The 13601-nt window shown below is 41.1% G+C and overlaps 1 protein-coding gene and 1 non-coding gene across 2 annotated transcripts in view; one reads left to right on the plus strand and one right to left on the minus strand.

Annotated features, from left to right (window-relative positions):
• ZNF81 (zinc finger protein 81) overlaps positions 1-13601 on the minus strand; it is a 75348-nt gene that overhangs the window by 29484 nt on the left and 32263 nt on the right. The gene's annotated exons all lie outside the window — the stretch shown is intronic.
• LOC148090578 (small nucleolar RNA SNORA48) lies at positions 7570-7705 on the plus strand. The gene has a single exon (XR_015713785.1). It is a non-coding gene; the product is annotated as a small nucleolar RNA SNORA48 (small nucleolar RNA).

Raw genomic sequence — 13601 nt, forward strand, 5'->3', positions numbered from 1 at the left:
AGGAAAATTAAGTTCCAGCATGACTAAATTGCTTTTATTACACCAACCCCCATACAGATAACAACAATAAACTCTGAACAAAGTATAAAAAAACATTATCTGAAGATACTGAAGAACAACCAAAGTCAGGCATCTACTGGAAGAGAGTCGATATAAGAAGGGATGACACTGGATGTGTTTACCATTTTTACAGCTTTTAGCTTGCAAATAGGCCCAGTCAGTCATGCAAGGTAACTAAAATTCCTGTTTAAAAAACCTTCAATCTTATTGACTTGAAGAATCAAAGGAGTGTTCTATGGTCATCATGACCACTGGAAAGTCAAGGGGGAATCCAGACAGAGAGGGGTGCCTAAATTCTGTGCATGAACTCTTCCCAAATTTAAGCTTAACCACTTAAATGAACTAAAACTTGAGCTACTACACACCACAGACAGTTTCCAGTTTGAGTCCAGACAAGTTAAGTGCTTGCAAAACAAAACATCAGCAATCTTTAAGGGAACTAAACAGAATCCAAAATCTCTACAATATATGATTTACAACAACCAAAACACAATCCAAAATAACACAGAAAAAGACAGAAAAGTGTCAAGAGAAAGAGAAGAGGTTCAAGAGTAAATACAGAGACTGACTCTGAGACGATAGAAATGCTGGAATTAGCAGAAAAGGACTTTAAACCAGTTATGTGTAACTATGCTCAAGAACATAAAGACAACTATGTTCAGAATGAATGAATAATAGGATAGTTTAACTGAGAAACAGAAACTATAAAAAATAACCAACTGAAAAGTCTAGAACTGAAAAATACAATCTGAAACCAACAAAAAAAATCTCTGCATGGGCTTAATAACATAATGGAGGTAACAGAAGAAAGAGTTAATGAATGTAAGACAGACCAATAGAAATTATCCAACATGACAAGTAGAAATAAAACTTAAAAACCAAACCAAAACCAAAACAATAGTCTCAGGGATGAGTAAAACAAAATCAAAAGATGTAATATACATATAATTTGAGGCCCAAAAGAAAAGGGGAGAGTGGGAGAAAATATGTTTTTAAAAATAATGGGCAGAAACTCCCCAAATTTGGTAAAAGACATAAATTTACAGATTCAAGAAATTTGGCAAACCCCAAGCAGAATACACAGTAAAGCATACCTAAGCACACTATAGTCAAACTTTTGAAAACCAAAGTATAAAAGATTTTGAAAGCAGCCATAAAAAAACAAAATGACAGCTGCCTGAACAGTGTCTTGGTTGGTTATAACTCTCATCCAGGCAGGAAACTTCCTCACCAATCTGGTGGTCAGCCTCACGTCCACTCCACTGTAATAACTAATACTATGATTTGGTGCAGAGTGGGAGCAGTTTCCAGCCCTTTTCAGACAATAGTTACAGAAATGAGCATCCACTCCCAGGGAAACTCATGATTGGTATAGGCAGAAACCAGGCAAATGATTAGAACTTTGGCTAGTTGGTTGAGAGACGTGTAGGGGTAGGTATGTAAAGCTGGATGAGGAAGAATGGCAACAGCTGAAATGTCTTATGGCTCAGCTCCTCCTATAGTCTATTATGCCAACCTGAGATACATTCAGAAACAACACTAAAAAGTCTCAGAGGTCTTTTGCAATAGATCCTGCCTGCTATGATTTAGCATTCTTAGTGAGATTTCCAAGATGAACTGTGGGAAACCAAGATGAGGCATTGACTAACATCTGGACTCTTACTGCCCCACATTGGATCTATAATGCTGATGAAGATGACCCACTGGGAAATGAGAAACTGACCCAAAGAATTCTAGATATGTTTCTGAGGCGAGCCCCACCACCTTGAAAAAACTCCCTAGCCTTTACTTTAAAACCAAACAAAAACTTAAAATATACTATTATAGAGGGGTTTAGGACACGCTACTCCAAAATATGGCACCTTGGCATTTTGAATATTTTAAGCTAAAGGAGCTGAGAAAATGGCAGAAGCAGGAAGGTCACTCTGACTCCCCCCCCCATCCTTCACCCCTGACAGGTCATAAAACCCTCATGTGAGAGGTGTCCTCCCTATTCCCAGGGGAAAAGAGCATCCTTATCTCTGGAGACAAGGGAACATCAAGAAGTTTCCTAAAGCCTTGCTAAGTATCCCATTTACTACACTTACCTCATACTCTCAGACTATTTTATTTCTCCATGACTGTCCACACTTCATCAAAGCTGGCATAAAACTACCCAGGTCTAATTATTTCTTCAGCTCTTCATTTCCTTATGTAGGCTCCCATATCACATAAAACTTATATTAAATTTGCACGCTTTTCTCTTGTTAATCCGTCCTTGTCAATTTAATTTTCAGACCCAGCCAGGGACTCTAAGGAGGTCAGAGAAAACTTTTTCCTCCCTTACACTGTCACAACAGTGGGCAGCAAATGCACCAGATTAAAGTGGAGATCCTAAAAAGAAAAAGTTGCTATTGCGCTGTAAAGTCTGAGTTAGCCAATGGGCACGACTGGAAAGCAACGTGGCTGCAACTGCAGAATCGAGGTATCCCTAAAGTTGAAATAAATGGCATCAGTCACGCGAGTCCTGCCATCTGATACAGAATTCTGGGCATACTGAAACATAAGACGTTCATCTGACCAAACTCTGAGCAGCTCGCTGTATTGTTCAAAACCAAAAACCAATGTAAAGATTTTCTTGCTGTCATAGAGCCTCACTCACTCTATGCCTCAGCCCTTCCTCCCCTTCTACCCTGAAATCAGCTGCTCCAAAGAAATGATTAGGGGTGGGAGAGAGGGTTCCCTGTTCCGAAGAGGGGCAAAGGCCATACATACCCCCCTTTGAGTATGATGGAGAACTTCAAGGAACAGAGAAACTCAAGACTTCTAAGGCTCTGTCGGATACAGGTGTTTAATGAGTGACCATCCTATCTGATCAAGGAGGTGAGGGAGTACCCAAATTCAACTGATAGGGTTTCGCCAGTGATTAGTGAGGAAAGGCACCTAAGTGATCTTTGGTGGGGGGGGAGGGGCGCGCTTTGGGCCAATTCAGTGTACAGTCATTGCAGCTTCCATGACTGAATGTGTCACTGGTGTGGTGTTTTAAACGCTTGTTGTATGAATGCTAATAAAGTCCAAAGGGACTCCTATTAAAGGACTGACATATATGGAGATATAGTAGTGGGGCATGTAAATCACTTCCCAATCCACCTCCTTGTTCTCTCCCAGGTGGTCCAATAGGAACAACAGAGAACCCCTAGAGGAGGAAGGAAGTCACAGCCTTGATTAAGACTAAAAGGCAGCAGGCATAGTAAGATATATAATGTGTCAATACAACAGCCCCGTATGGCCAGTGAAATAGCCTAGCAAGAGCTGCAGGGTCACTGTGGATTACTGCCAATGGAATTCAGCTGTCACTCCCAGTGCCCTGACTGTTCCAGACATTATGACTAACACACTGCACAGACTGATGACGGCACTTGGAATGCTGAGTTGGATGCTGCCTGGGTTTTCTTTTTTTAATTCCAGTGGAGTTGGAAGACACTTCCAGGGGTCTCTTGTGCTCCTATACATCTTGCTGGGTATGACAAGAAAGCAAGGGAATACCATTTCCCTGGCATTTCTCAGGTTTGTGTTGGCAGCAAGCAACTTTGAGGCTGGCTTCCAGGCTGCTATTAAGCAACAGGTTCCCCAGGTTCAGTGTTCATTTCCCATGATGCAACTCACAGCACACAATGGCAGCTGTCAAGGATGATCTGAGCTGCCCCTGTGGGAACTGGGGCTTAGGGAACCCACAGCCAATAAGGTTTTTGTTTGTTTGTTTTTTTAAAGGAATTTTCCCTCTGGCCAAAGGGGAAAAGACCCTTCTCCACCCCTTCCCTTTTCTTAGAGTATTTCCTTGAGAAAACTGGTGTTTGTATATATATCTTTCCTCTGCCCTTTTGATATGTATGTCAATGTTTTGAAAAGCTAAATAAACCTTTTGTCAGAATTATAGCTTGGGAGTAATCTCTTTGAAATACAAACATCAAGGACAATAGAGCCCCTTATCTACCTGTCACCCTGGGAGCTTAGCCTAGGCACTGGGTTTGATTTTGCCTTTGGATAAAGCCAATTAACTAGCACAGATGGCCACTCCAATTACCAGGTGAATTTAGGATGAACTAGGAAAGAATGCAGAGAACACGCTCTGTCAAGTCTTCTTGCAAGAGGACAAGTTATCATTTATCTTAAGAACATGTATGTGGTGGACTGTATTTGCTCAGCTACACAAAATGGTGAGATTTCTTTTTATCTTTGCAATCTCATTAGCAAATTTCCCATGATGCAAATCACAGTTTGGTTTAATACTCAGTCATAAAATTATTTTCTTTCCTTTTTACATTTATAGAGACGATTTCCTGGGTTCCTAGGAGATTTTTTTTTTTTTTTAATTTCCCTAACAATCTGCTGGTGAGAATGGGATGGCCTGAAAGTTTCTCAACTGAAACAGGCCAGCTGAAGACCAGTGAATTGTAAAATGTCTCCCTCCTAGTTCTGTGCTCTTTCCAAATACTAGCCAAATAAATCATGCTCTCCAAATTCCAGATTTTATTCTTGAGTAAGTATGTGTAATACAAGACTTAAAATCCATCAGGATCACCATTAGCTGTGATGGTGGGAAAATATAGGAAGCCAAGAATGCTGCCTGTGAGTCTGAGTATGCGAAACAGTTTATTCTTGTATTATTATTTATTCCTGTATTATGTTCCATATGAACAACTGTAAACCTACTTTTGCCCCACCCTGTACAGTATCTCTCTATAACATTTGGAATGAAATCAGTCTTACAGTGGCTGAGGACGATGCCTTTGATTTGAGTGACTTAACTTATCTGTGGTGAGTTTTGGAAGGACCTTGTGCCCAGCAAATTAATTACTTGTGTTCATGGGATGAATATCATTCTAGGAATAAAGTATAAAATTATTTGGAAAGACTGAGGAAACTAGAAGAGGAAATGGGAGAATTAAAGTCACTTTCTCTTTCAACAAACCCTCCTCCTCCTTTCTCTGCTGTCTCCACTCCTATTGTTCCCCTTCCATTGAATCGCTTTATCCCGACCAGCCTCAAAATGACTCCTGGTAACAGGGAAGCTTTGAGATGGGTGATTCTGATAATTAGTAGGTTTCCCTGCAAAGAGGGACAAGGACACAATTTTTTGAGCCTGTATTGAATTTATCTGTGTGAGATTTGTGTGCCTCATGCCCTAGCTCCTGAGGGGGATCAAAGTTTTGCAACCCCAAAATAGGCCTTCTGGGTTACTGATTGTCACCTGATTATTAAGAAACAAAAGACTCAGAAAGAGCCTTTGATCCCATCCCTTACCTTCCTAAAGGAATTCAGATAGAAAAACCTGTTTAAAGAAAGGGAGCATCACTTTAGCATCATAATATAAATTAAATGTGGCAGACGGGGAGGAATCTAGCAGTCTGTTTGTTGGACTCCCCTCTGTGTCCATTGTTTCTGGGTGGCCCAGAAATAATTTGTTTACCACGTTTGCTCTTTCTCAGCTACCTGTAAATTGCCTGCTTTCTCTTTGAAATACCAGACCCCCGCCACACTCCTTAGTCCAAAATGGTATATAAGCCTCAACTGCCCAATGTCTCCTTGGGTCTCATATTCTTATGGCACCCCCACATGTACATCCATAATAAACGTTAATCATTTTCTCCTGTTAATCTGCCTCACATAAATTTGATTATTAGCTCAGCTAGAAGAACTTAGAAGGTGGGAAGAAAGTTGTTATTTTGACCCCCACCCTCTGATTCCACTTCCTGCTTAGCCTAGATTCCACCTCCAAGAGTCCCTTCTCATCCACATATCACATAACTAAAAAAGAAGAGATGATAAAGCAACACTATCAGGGAATTGAGAACCTGGATAAGAGACTGTGATCCTATATGAAGACCACCAGATGGAGACCCGTTGCAGTCGTCACTTGGAAAAGAAAAAAAAACGTGCTACGCTGGAAAATACCAACATGGGGAAGGAAACAAAAATGCCATCTAATTCTACGTATTTCTTGACTCAATGAAAAGATAGTCAGCCCTTCCTAGCCACGACTCATAAAGCTGATGCCATTAAGAAGCACCCAGACCTCCCCAGGGTTTGTGGGGAGGCACGTAACTTGAAACAGTAAGATTCTACATGCCCCTCAACTCCACCAATATTACTCACTTAAGGGCTTCTTTTCCTGTGCCCTTTCCTTGGGGAAGACTCACAGAAGTTCACACAAGTACTTGGCAGTGTGGTTTCAGGTTACAACCTTACACACAGGATGTGTACTGGCTGCTGCGCAGAATTCTGCAACCAAAGATGACCCACTGCATCAGGGGTATCGTGGCCAAAAGACTGTATCTGCTGCCCCTGAAAACCATGGAAGAACTAAGGGCTTTAGGGACCCACTGAGAGGGGCTGCAGGTGGCCATAATTGAGTCTTTTCTGCTAAAAGTGAGTTGGGAGAAACTGAAGCAGTGTACCCAGAATACGAGTGAGTTCCCTGTTAATTTCCATTAGCAGTTTGTTGAGGTTTTCTAAAAATTTACCAGCATGGATCAAGGGGCAGATCAAACCACTCTCTGGTATCCATATTGTGTCAGCCTAGGACAGATTATTACTCAAATCTTAGCAGCAGCTGCTCAGGTTTGGGAAAATCTAGAGAAAGCAAAGAAGAAAAGAAGCAATTAAAAGCCACTGTGTTGGCTGCTCAGTTACAGCTGTTTTCTAAGGGAATAGCTCTTACTTTGAACAACATATGGAAGGAGCCACGGTAGGTGGGAAAGCTGTAGGTAATTATTCAAGAAACCAATACATGGGAAGAGGGCTTGTAAAAAGAGACTCCAGAGGACACAGATACTACAGGAACAAGGGACTCAGGAAGGCCCAGGACAAAACCCTCAGCTAGGGAATAATAGGTAAATGGCTCAAAATCAACAGATGGAGGGAATCTCAGAGGTGCAAACTGGTGAACCACAAGTTTCAATAACTTTCCCTCAGGCTAATCTGTGCTTGCCTTTTCTAGTAAATACTGGTGCTACTTATCCTGCAATTTCCTCAGAATTTTGTCACTTTCAATCTAGTAGTAGGTCAATGCAGGTTGTTGACCTTTCAGGTCAGCCTTCTACTTGTTCCTTTTTTTCCATGGTTCCCATAAGTTCTCTACTGAAGAACATGCTTTCTTACTCTCTCCTGTAAACCTACTGGCTAGAGACCTGCTTGCAAATTTGCTGTGCAAAATAAAGGCTATCATATTCTGTATTGTGGATGGAGTGCTTGTGGCACTTCCTAGAGAAAAGGCACCTGATTTGGTTACTATATGCCTTTGGAAGGAAAAGGAGTATGGGAGAGAGTGGCAGTCTCCCACTGTGATGGAAAAGCACCCCAAAGTAAAACAAATCAGTGCATCACTTTGGGCCCTACAGAATTATGATACTGGTTTATTTCCAAATGTAGAATTGATAAAAACAGGTTTCCAAAAGGATAAGCTATGGCCATGTGTAAGACAATATCCTTTGTTGAGAGGGAACAAAATCAGTTAAAAAAGAATTAGACTGTCCCTGACCTGGGCAGAGCTGCACTGGGTTTGGTGGTGCTTGTCTCATATCAGCCAGGGACACAGTAACTCCTGGCTTATCCTAGTTTTGCTTTTGGTCTGTGCCCATGCCTGGTTCATGCCCTGGACACATGGATTACTGATTTAATTTTAATAAGGTAGTATTTTAGCCAGCTCATACTTGCTCTTTACAGCTGTATTTCTAGCGTCTTTCATGCAGTACTAAACGAATTGATTACCAGGTCTGGCTTCCAGATCTGTTCTCATTAGGTTACTATGTTTGTGGTGGAGTGTAAGTCTATGAAGCACTTTATTGCTTGGCTCGTAGCTCTATTGGGTGTTTATTGATCTTGTTTTGCAAGGCTTTGGATGTCCCATGATCCCAAAGTACATGTCCTCTACCATATCAAGTTTTTCTCCTGATTTGTTTAGGTTATGATGTGACTGCTCAAGCCCAACCTGGGACAGGAAAAACTACCACTTTTGCCATATTGATTCTGCAACAGATTGCATGGATCTAAAGGCCACCCGGGTCTTGGTTCTGGCACAGCAAGTGAGAGTGTAGCTTATTTCCCCTCCCCTGAATGACTGATTTAGAAATAATAATTAGTACAATCCAAAAATCAAAGTATGCTCTCCAACCACCGCCTTGGAAGAACTGAAGTATCTACCCAAACACAATAAGCATTACTTCCTCCACCCATTTCCTGAGTCAAATGGGAAGGCTGCTGGGTGGAGCCTGGCCGGCTGAGCAAGTTTGGTGGCTGTTTTATGGACAAACCCCCTGGCAATGACCAAGGATTGGTGGTGTTGCTCTTCTATCAGCAGACTATAGTACAGTCCTTAGTTCATCCTAGCTTGATGCCTTTGTTAGTGGCCAGAGCTGTTTCATGCCTCAGGCACATAAAAAAGAATAATTAAAAAACCAGAGATAATTTTAAAAAGAATTCACCCTGTAATACTCCCATACTTCTAGTAAAGAAGGAAGGTGGATTTGATGAAGATGGACAACCACTATATTGATGCGTACAGGATCTTAGAGAAGTAAATAAGTTTCTTATTCTTAACCCTGCAATTATTTTGACTTTGGTACCACGGCCTGCTAAGTTTTTCTCTGTAGTTTATGTGTTCTGCTTCTTTCTTTCTGTTCCTCTAGCTAATGAGTTTAATTTCTTATTTGATTTTCTTTACTAAGGACTCCAGTATTTATGGCAAAGGGTTCCCCAAGGGTTTCAGAACTCTTCTATTATTTTCTCTAGTTATTCACAGGAAAACTTAAGAAAATTTGTCCCACTGGAGGATCTATAATTATTCCATATGTAGGTGATTTGCTGGTAGCTTCCAAAACTTAAGAGCAATCCAGCCCTATTTGGTTTGGCTCAGTGGTTAGAGCGTCAGCCCATGGACTGAAGGGCCCCAGGTTCGATTCCGGCCAAGGACACGTACCTTGGTTTCAGGCTCCATCCCCAGCCCCTGTCAGGGTGGGTGAGGGAGGCAACCAATCAATGTGTCTCTCTCACACTGATGTTTCTCTCTCTCTCTCCCTTCCACTCTCTCTGAAAAGCAATGGAAAAAATATCCTCAGGATTCTTTTTCCATTCCAGGTGAGGATTTAAAAAAAAGATTGGTACTTTGGCTTTCTTACAATCCCTTGCTTCACTGGGGCATGAGGGCTCGCTAAACAAATTCTAATATTACTAAGCTGAAGTAAAATATTTAGGGTGTCTGTTTGTTGTCAACTGAAGCCTGCAATTTAGCAGATGAGAGGGCCTACTATGATAAAAACAACTTAGACAATCCAGGGGGTTAGGAGGACACTGCAGACAGTGGGGTCCAACTTCTATAGAGAGGGCAAAGCCTCTGGTGGAGCACTTGCACGATGACTCTCCAGAGCCTCTGATGTGGTTCCTAGAATCTAGGAGGCTTGTGAACAACTAAAGCTGGCTATAGTCTCTCCCCTAGCTTTGGGGATTCCAAATTTTGAAAAACCTTGTTTTTGTCATGAAAATAAAGGTACTGTAGTGGAATTTTAATTCCAAAGGTGAGGTTAGACTATAGACCAAAGGCATGTTTCTCAGTTCTTCTGGATGCTGTGGCACTGGGAGTGCCTGGGTATCTCTGAGTGGTGGCTCAAGCCCTCACTTTCAGTCACTTCACTGCATGTCCCACATGCTGTCACAGCTATCTTACAAGCACAGAAGACTTAGCATTTCGCAGTATTCCATTATTATCCAATCTTAATTTTGTGCTTGGAAGATGCAATCTCCTAAACCCTGCTACTCTTTTACCAGATCCTGACCAAATAGATGACCTTAAGTGTATAATGTAAATAGAAGACACTAGGCAGCAATCTGAGTTTTCTGATATTCCTGTTTAAAATGTATATTTGATAATGTTTACTGAAGGGTCATACACCTAGGGTGAAAGGAGCTGTCTTGAGGCTGCCTATGCCGTGGTGACTGCTCAGGAAACCTTGGAAGCTAACACTGTGCATGGTATTAAATTAGGACTAGTAGCCAAGTTAATAGCAGCTCTAGGGCTGCAATTCTTGGTTCTGGACTTAAAGTGAATCTATATACTGGTAGTAAATATGTTTGGTGTATGTTATGTAATGGGGCCAATTTGAAAAAAACAAAGGGATATTTCCCTCATGCACTGTTGATGGGAATGCAGACTTGGGTAGCCACTGTGGAAAGCAGTATGGAGATTCCTCAAAAAATTAAAAATGGAACTGCCTTATGACCCAGCGATTCCACTTCTGGGAATATATCCAAAGCAACCTGAAACACTGACTCAAAAGAATATATGCACCACTATGTTCACTGCAGCATTATTTGCAATAGCCAAGATTTGGAAGCAGCCCAAGTGCCCATCAGTAGATAAGTGGATAAAAAAGCTGTGGGACAGCCCGGCTGGTGTCACTCAGTGGTTGAGTGTCAGCCTATGAATCAGGAGATCACAGTTCGATTACCAGTCAGGGCACATGCCCGGGTTGTGGGCTTGACTGGTAGGGGGCATGCAGGAGGCAGTTGATTAATGACTCTCATCATTGATATTTCTCTCTTCCTCTCCCTTCCTCTCTCTGAAATCAACTTAAAATATATATATTAAAAAAAAAAAAAAAAGCTGTGCTATATTTACACAATGGAATACTACTCAGCCATAAAAAAGAAGGAAATCTTACCCTTTACGACAGCATGGATGGACCTGGAGAGCATTATGCTAAGTGAAATCAGCCAGTCAGAAAAAAAAGGCAAGTACCATATGATTTCACTCATATGTAGAATCTAATGAACAAAATAAAGTAACACACAAAATAGAAACAGACTCATAGATAGAGAACAGACTAACAGCTGTCAGAGGGGAGGGGGGTTGTGGGGCTGGGTGAAAAAGGTGAAGGGATTAAGCAAAACAAAAAAAACTCAGACACAGACAACAGCATGGTGATTACCAGAGGAAAAGGGGGATGGAGGGAGGTAGAAGAAGGGAAAGGGGGGATAAATAGTGATGAAAGAAGACTTGACTTGGGGTGGTGAACATACAGAACAATATACAGATGATATACTACAGAATTGTACACTTGAAATCTATATAATTTTATTAACCAATGTCACCCCAATAAAGTCGATAAAAAAGAAAGAAATAGAAAGAAAAAAATAGGGGATTCTTTTTATTGTTGTTGTTACTCCTCACCAGAGGATATTTTTTCCATTGATTTTTAGAGAGAGTGGAAGGGACGGGGGCGGGTAGAGAGAGAGAGAGAAACATTGATGTTAGGATGTGAGAGAGACACATGGATTGGTTGCCTCTTGTATGCACCCCAATTGGGGTGGGGGATTGAACCTGCAACCCAGGTACGTGCCCTTGCTGGGGAATAGAACCCTAGAGCCTTCGATGCGTGGGCCAATGTTCTAACCACTGAGCAACGCCAGCCAGAGCAAAATAGGGGATTCTTGATATCAGTGGGAACTAATTGATATTTCTCTTGGAAAATTACTATCTCAGCTGTTAGTGGCTTCACAGCTGCCTGTTCAGGTGTCAGTAATCCATTGTAGAGCCCACACAGGGCAGAATGACGTTTTAAAGGCAATGATTCTGCTGAAATATCTGCAAAAGCCACCCTTATAATGTGGTCAACTCAACTTAGAAGACCTCCTTCTAATATAACAAGAAGCTTTTATTCTTTTAAAAACAATATGCTTGCCCTGACTGGTGTGGCTCAGTTGGTTGAGCACTGTCTCATGCACCGAGAGGTCACCTGTTAGATTCCTGGTCAGGACACATGCCCGGGTTGCGGGTTTGATCCCTAGTAGGGGGCGTGAAGGAGAAAGCCGATGGATGTTTCTCTCCCTTCCTCTCTATCCCTCTTCCCTCCCTCTCCCTCTCCCTTCTCTCTCTAAAATCAATAAAAACATTTTTTAAAAAATTAAATAAAAAAGATATACTTTCCAAAAGGAAATGGACAAATGAATTTAAAAAGGAGCTAAATAAATGCTGGCTGGGTGGCAAAGTTGGTTGGAGCATCATCTTGTACACCAAAAAAGGTTGTAGGTTCAATTCCTACCTAGTTGGGGCGCATATGGGAGGCAACTGATCGATGTTTCTCTCTCACATCGATGTTTCTCTCTCACTTCTCTCTCTCCCCCCCCTCTCAAATCAATAAAAAAACATATCCTTGGATAAGGATTTAAAAAAAAAAAGGGGGGGGGACTAAAAAGAAATTCAACTGTACTATGGGAATTACCTAACAATATAATTCCTATTCCAAGGCTTTTATATGCTTTGTTGGTATTGTATCATCAACAAAATCAGCTACTTAAGAGAGGAATTTTAAAGGCATTAGATTCTCACTACATCTACCAAAAAGAAGAACTTATTCAAAACATAATAAAGAGATGTGCTATTTGTCAGCAGAATTCTTTACAGGCCACTCCCAAGGGCAACTTCAGAAGTTTGCCCCAACCAACTTTACCAGGACCCGGTGGCAGCTAGATTTCATAGAATCAATGCTTGCAGAAGGTAAGAAATTTTGTCTAGTCGTGGTGTGTATGATGTTGGGATGGCTTGAAGTTTTCCTCTCTTCAAAAAGTCGATACTCAGGCAATGGTAAAGGTTTTCTTAATAAACATAATTCCCATTTTGAGGATACCAGAGCACATTGAATCAGACAGACGAAGTCAATTTATTTCCACTGTTGTTTGGGATAGAAAGAAATGAATTTTCCCTGTTGCAAAAGGGAAAGAGACCTCCTTTCCTTTTCTTAGAGCATTTCCTTCAGAAAATTGGTATTTGTAAATCCTTCCTCTGCCCTTTTGATATGTATATAAATCTTTTTAAAAGCTAAATAAACCTTTTGTCAGAATTACAACACAGGAATGCTTTTTTCTTAAAGGTTTGGGAGCCATGTCTTTGAATTACAAACATCAAGGACAACAGAGCCCTTATCTACCTGTCACCCTGGGAGCTTAGCCTAGGCCCCTGGCTCTAAGCTGTAACCAACTACTTGTCATAAGACAGAGGTTTGATTTTTCCTTTGGATAAAGTCAATTAACTAGCACAGCTGGCCACTACGATTGCCAGGTGAACTTAGGGTAAATTAGGAAAGAATGCAGAGAACATGAGCTGTCAAGTCCTATTGCATGAGGAAAAGTTATCATTTATCTAGAGAACATGTATGTGATGGACTGTATTTGCTCAGCTACACAAGAGTGAGATTTCTGTCTTTGCGATCTCCTTAGCCAATTGCCTGTGATGTGCACTGCAGTCTGGTTTAATGCTTATTCTATAATAATACGGTCTTCTTTCTATTCTACATTTGTGGAGAGGATTTGCTGGAAAGTTTATTTTTAATTTTTTCCTTAACATGCATCCAAGCTACTCTGGCTAGTTTTTTTTTCTGTGAGTAATAAAGTCTTTCATCACTGACTGAGGACTCTCATGAATTCTGTCAACATATTTTGGAACTGTGGCAAGTCCACCTGTTAGCTTACAAGTAGGGTAAAATCTCATTCCTTTCCCAGTTCTTGACACC

The sequence above is a fragment of the Miniopterus natalensis genome, chromosome X, assembly GCF_054644295.1.
Source record: "Miniopterus natalensis isolate mMinNat1 chromosome X, mMinNat1.hap1, whole genome shotgun sequence".
In the NCBI taxonomy this organism is placed as follows: Eukaryota; Metazoa; Chordata; class Mammalia; order Chiroptera; family Miniopteridae; genus Miniopterus; species Miniopterus natalensis.